This window comes from Momordica charantia (genome assembly GCF_013281855.1).
Source record: "Momordica charantia cultivar OHB3-1 chromosome 10 unlocalized genomic scaffold, Mcharantia_2.0 BLBB01000010.1, whole genome shotgun sequence".
In the NCBI taxonomy this organism is placed as follows: Eukaryota; Viridiplantae; Streptophyta; class Magnoliopsida; order Cucurbitales; family Cucurbitaceae; genus Momordica; species Momordica charantia.
Window position 1 is genome coordinate 2872810 of NW_028275158.1, and position 6350 is coordinate 2879159.

Sequence of the window (6350 nt, forward strand, 5' to 3'; positions counted from 1 at the left end):
TGCCGTGTCGAAGTAAAGAAATATGTCAAACTCGTTGAGACATTAGTATATGAATTAGATTTTAAATTGAAGGTTTTTTTGTTCGAGTCTCGACATGGTATTAGAGTAGAAGGTCTCGTGTTCCAACTCAATATTATTGTTTAATTATCTATCTATGCCCACAAGTGAAGGAAAGTATTGGATATTTATCCGCTTATTTAAAAAGTAAAATCTCAGATGAGGTTGCAAATTGTAATATACTTAAAAGCGACTTGTTTCTCCCTCAGAATTTTCAATGTTTTTTGTTTACTACTTTTGCAAGTTCCTGTTTTCAATTGTTGGAAGAAAAGATATAATCTAATCATTTTTAGATTTTTTTTTTTTTGAAACTATTGTTTAAAATAATTCTCTCTTTTTTTTTTTAAATATTTGTATGGAATTTTGACCTTTTGCCCACAAGATCTCTTTTCCATGGCAGCTTCTCCAACAGTTTAACAAAGAAAAACAAAAAAAGCAACCTTTCAAATGTCACTCTTTGTAAAAGAAAAGGAAAGGAAATTATTGAAAAGAGATAATCACGATTATCACTCTGATATAACCTTTTTTTTTTTAATACATTGCTGGGTGCTTCCAATAGCCACAACAAATATGCAAGAGTAATTTATAAAATCATTAAAGGATGATAAGTTGATACACATGAAAAAGATTACATAAAGTTTGATGGAACATGTTACACAAATTGATCACGTTGGAGAAAGTGATCAAAAGATCATAATTTATTAAAATTTCCATGGAAATAGAAAACACACATAGACGAAGAAGAAAGCGAAGATGGTTTAAGAAATGGAAAAATCATTCAATTACTACACATGAATACCTCATCATCACATCTGCAATCGCCCACGCAGTCAGAGTCATAAAAACACTCGTTTACAGGACAAAGTCGATTGTCCTTATCATCTTTCTAGGGTAATAATCATTCATTCCATTGGAAACTAGTTTAATCCTCTCATCGGTGTCGGCAGACTCGGCCAAAGCAGCCAACAGCAACATCCCCACCATGCCCACCAAACCAACTTTCTTCCACTCCATTTTCTCTCTTTATCACTTATCTTCCTTCCCCTCTTTCTTGCCAATTGCTTGCTTGGGTCTTTATATTTATAGAGAAAAAAACAACCTTCATTATTTTAACCTAAGATAAAAGGCGGGGATTCATTGTTTTCAAATTATCGAGTGTAAAAGCAAGTTGGGGCTAATTCGAACGTAGCTCAAGTTCATGTGGAATTAATTTTAGAATGAGTTGTATTCACTAAAGTGATTTAATTATAACTACTTCTGTAAAAAGTATTTAATAATAAATTATTTTGATGTTTGTTCTGATGTGGTTGTTAGAATAGGGTTAAATATATTGTTGAATTATTCATTTCTTTTTTGTTCTCATAAGTAGTTTTAGAATAGTCAGGTTGCTAAAAATGACATTACATTTCATAGGAAAAAGTTACAAGAGTGAGAGAGCCTAGGTAGTGATACAAATTTAAGAGAGGGAAAAAAATTGAGTTAGAGGAGAATTTTAGAAAACAAAAATTAGAAAATATAATATTAAAATGTATAACATAAACTAGAGCTCTACATAATCTATATTCATTTTCACCCAACGAACCCTCAATTAAACGGTTTACGTTGTATTACAGCTCGTATGAAAAAAAAAAAGAAAGGAATAATACTCTTATACATAATTTTTCCCCCCACTAATTTATGATTCATATTGTAAGAATAAGAATAAGGATAAGGATAAGGATTGAATTTGAACGAGAACTACTAAATTAGAGTAAACTACGAAAATCAGAAGTGAAGTGTAGGTAACATTATTGTACCTGATGCATTATTGTACATGATAATAATTATCATAATAATAATGCATACCAAACAATGTACTACTATAATAAATGATGGATGAATTTTTCAAAATCTTATTTTCCTTTATCAACTTACCATATTAAAATTAATATTTTTGCAAAAAAATAAAAATAAAAATAAAGAATAGCATCTCAATGCCTTGAACAATCAATGGTTTTCCTATTTTATTTATTTTTTCACCGGGACCTTTTTTTCTTTTACTAAAGTAAGATATGTTAAACAAGAAAAAACAAAAGGAGGATCTAACAGTCCGAGATTAAGACACCAAAAACTACAAGGGCAAACAGAACAACGTAAAACACGAAAATCACCAAAATAAGTCCCATGTAGAGATAAGCATGACTTCAGAGCTCCTACAACAGCTCCCAGGCCAAGTAGTGCAATGAAAATACACCTTAGCCTGAACGGCCTTGAGAAGCACAGACGATGAGCGACCCCTACCACCATGAATCCTCAGATTCCGCTCCCTCCAAAGAAGAGAGTTGATGTCCAAGCTAACCGCCACACATGACGACGAGCACAAGGACTGCTTTGATTTGATTGCATATTTTAAGAGAGGGAGATACCACAACAAGATAAATAACAATAAATGATACCTTTGTTAATTGTATAAAAAGAATGATACCTTTGTTAACATTTTCATTTTTTGTTTCGCTCTTATTTAGGTATTTGGTAACTATTTTTATTTCTTGTTTATCAATTTTTTAGAAAATGAAGGATCTATTTGGTAGCGTTTTCGTTTCTTGATTCTCATTTCCAATTTTCTTAAAAAATCTAAAATATTTTGCATTTGACTATGTTTTTTGTTTCTTGGGGAACATTCTCAAAATTATATAGAAATTTTTTAAACAACCAAAACAATTTATTCTTTCTGGTTCTCATTTCCAATTTCTGTCAACATAAATAAAGATATTGTTTTATCATTCTTGAATTCATGGGTATTAAGAGCCAGACAATTCTATTTTTCTTTATTAAAAAAGACAAAACAAAAATAAGAAATGGGAACGTTTTCAAACGAGTCTCAAGTTTCTTGTTTCTTGCTCCTATTTTAATTTTTTTTTCAAAACAAAAAACAAAAATATTATTTTACCATTTTTAACTTATAAAATACATAATAAATACATAATAAGAATGAAGAGATAATCCACCGACAGAGAGCGAGGTATATTTTCTTATTTTCAAATTGTTCATGATTTTGATAGGAAAAAATCGAGAAAGGAGTGAGAGAAAAGAATGAATGACAAGATCTCTCACTCCAATATTATCAGAAAGATGAATAAACCACCACTCACACAACAACTTAAGTTGATTGATTAAGTAAATTTAATTTATTTATTGGATATCTAACAAAAATCCCTTATTACTCACATTGTCCTCGAACCATCTTTTTCTTGAGTTTCTCTTTATTATTCTGCCCAACAATCCCTTCTCTCTTTTTCTTTCTTTTTTTCTTTCTTCTCTTTCCATTGTTTACCAAACATATATTTAAATTTGATATCTAGCCTCAATGTCTCCATATCTTAGTGCTTTAAAAAAGTAATATATTTTTTAAAATATGTTTTTGTTCTTTAAAATAGGTAATTTTAACTTTTATGTTTAATTAAGTTATACCTTGGATTTCCTAAAAAAAAAAAAAAGTTTATACAGTGGACTATATTTCTTTTAATAAATTTAAATTTATAATCATAAAGTGTTGTAATTTTTATTTTCTATTCAATATATGTTAATTAACCCATCAACTTAAAAAAAAACGGCTAACATAAACATAGCTTAACGATTAAGACATTTTGCTCATTCTTGAGAGATCGAATGTTCAATCAATTTTAGATTTGTTGTACTCATAAAACAAAAGCAAATATTTAAACCAAAAAAATACACAAAAAACTCACTAATTTAAGGTACAAATTTTGTTAGTACAACAAAAGTATGATGGTAGAGATTAATTCAAAATCTTTTGATGATTGGAGATAGAGCTGAGATATGTCAACAGTAATTTACCTTTCTGTTCTAATAGGATGAGATTATATTTTTAAATAATAATAAAACTTGATAGACATCAAAGTTGGTTTGTTCGAGTTCCTCACTGTTGTGGGCTGCTTTAAGACTTAATTTTCATTGCATCTTCTTTAAGTGGTTTTTCAAGAGTACATCATCGGATTGGTGATCTGAAAATATAGATTTAAAAACAAAAGATTCAATGAAAAAATTGTTTTTTTGTGTTTTCAACCTGTATTTGGTAGAATATTTGAAAATTAAATCTGAATTTAAAAAATTGATCGAGATGTTTAGTAGTATATTTGTAAACTAAACTAGCTTCTCAAAATTTAGATTTATCATCTTCGTCCACACATGTCATTATCAAATTGATAATATTTCTTCACGTAGTAATTTGTAATTTGGATAACTATGTCGTTAATTAGTCAAGAATATTTGTAATTTGCAACCGCCCGAGCATTTCTCTCCATTTTTCACCATCTTCTCCACAAGTTGTCCTTTATCCGAGGGAGTTCGATCACCTGGGTAAAGACATGTTCGGAAGTAATTTTAACCAAAGTAATTTTAAGGATGTTAATGCGTATTTTCAAAATATTAATAACTCTCGATGTGTTTGGGAGTGATGATAAGATGCCACAGAGATAAGCAAGCTGGTGCAATATTAGCATAACTCGGTAGTTGACATCTGCTCATTTCTTTGAGGCTGGAGGTTCAAACCGACGTACTCCTAATCTTTTGTTTTAAAAAAATTAATAATAATAAGCAAGTCGGCAATTGAGGGGTCAATATTTTTTTTAGTACAACAAGTAGAAACAGAGATTCGAAGACACGGTCTTTTCTTTATTTCAATTTTTTATTTCACACCGGAGAAGTAGAAGTCGATTCTCTTAATGCCGACGAGAAAGAACCATCATGAAGACTACGTGACATGACATTCACCTTTGTCAACCACCAAAACCACTAATCGATTATAAATTTCTTTTATTTCTAATATTTACCTCCCAACAATTCAGAAATAAACTAAGGGTATCTATACATTATACATGGTCAATATATGCTATATATAAAAACTTATCCATAATTATATCACACTTTTCTTTGTGTCTTTCAAAATAAAGAAACATATTTAAATAATTATATGTGTGGCCTTATATTATTGAAAATTTCAACATTAGATACTTCGGTGGTTAGATTTTGGAAAGAGTATGATATTTATAGAAGATAAAGGAGGGAGAGAGATATGAATTAAATATTTGTAAAGTTTATGCATACTAATTTTATAATTTAACAAATCATTTAATAGTTAATACCCATTAATAGCCTAAAAAAAGGACCGCACGTTGTCCCCTTTCTTTTATTTCAATTTACTTTTTTCATACTATTATTGGTATCTCATCTTTTCTTTATAATAAATTCCAGCCGCCATATTATTTGGGATTTGAAAATTTGAAGATTAAAGAAGAAATTGTAATTTATAGTTTATTTCATAACATTATAATATCTACATAACCCACCACCCTCTACTGATTTATTATTTATTTTGATCGAATGATGTTCATTCAAATTCAATCTTTTATGATTAGAGTTCAATTCAAATCACAAATTAATGAAAAAAAATGACCTGACCCTATTTTTCTTTAAGATATTTCTAGAAAGTATCTCTAGATGAATTAAAAAGATGAGAATGGCCAAAACGAGCATAGCTCAGCATAATTGATACATATATCCAATTAAGAAGTTATGAGTTCGAATCCATTATCTCTATATGTTGTACTAAAAAAAATTTAAAGATGAGAGTGATGCTACGCCGAATTTAATTTCTATCTGATTTTCATCTCCAAATTTGATGTAAAATTTAATTAAATTATAAATTTGATAGTGGTGTACATTGTCCCAAATATCTTTTTTTTAAGTGCATTTAAAATTAGGTACTTACCCCCATGAGGCTACAAGATGATAAGCCCGGAAGGAAATTGAATCCAAAGTTTCAGTCATACATCGGTTCCATCTCAAAATTAATTACGAAAATTTTTTTTTTTTTATAAACCTTTGTTAAATTTTTAGTGTGAGATTCTCAACGAACACTTATATCCTATGCTTAGGATGCAAGCCTCATTTAATTCATTTGATTCACGAGTAATTAGTGGAATAGTTAGTCCCTAAATTTTAAAAGATAATTAAATCCAGAAATTATAAATAAGAGTGGGAGAGTATTAATTAGGTTCGGTGTATTGTAGACTACATTTATTGAGCCTACAAAAGTTAAATATTAATTGAATTTATTTCTGTAACAGGTGGCATTTTATAAGGCCTCAAGAATCAGTTTTGTCAGTGGAATAATTTTTCTTATGCCATATATATATTCATATATATATATATATTTGTTTTCTGGAAGAATCATGCCTTACTAAATTTGTTGTTTTTAGGTCAAAACGAATATAACTTAGTGGTAATTGACA

At 29.1% G+C, this 6350-nt stretch overlaps 1 long non-coding RNA gene across 1 annotated transcript; it reads right to left on the reverse strand.

The window, feature by feature from the left end:
- Nucleotides 1-709: 709 nt before the first annotated feature.
- Nucleotides 710-2481, reverse strand: LOC148208399 (uncharacterized). Its single transcript, XR_015788542.1, has 2 exons — nt 2291-2481; nt 710-1129 (listed from the first exon to the last, which is right to left on the reverse strand). It is a non-coding gene; the product is annotated as an uncharacterized LOC148208399 (long non-coding RNA).
- Between the last annotated feature and the right edge of the window lie 3869 nt (nt 2482-6350).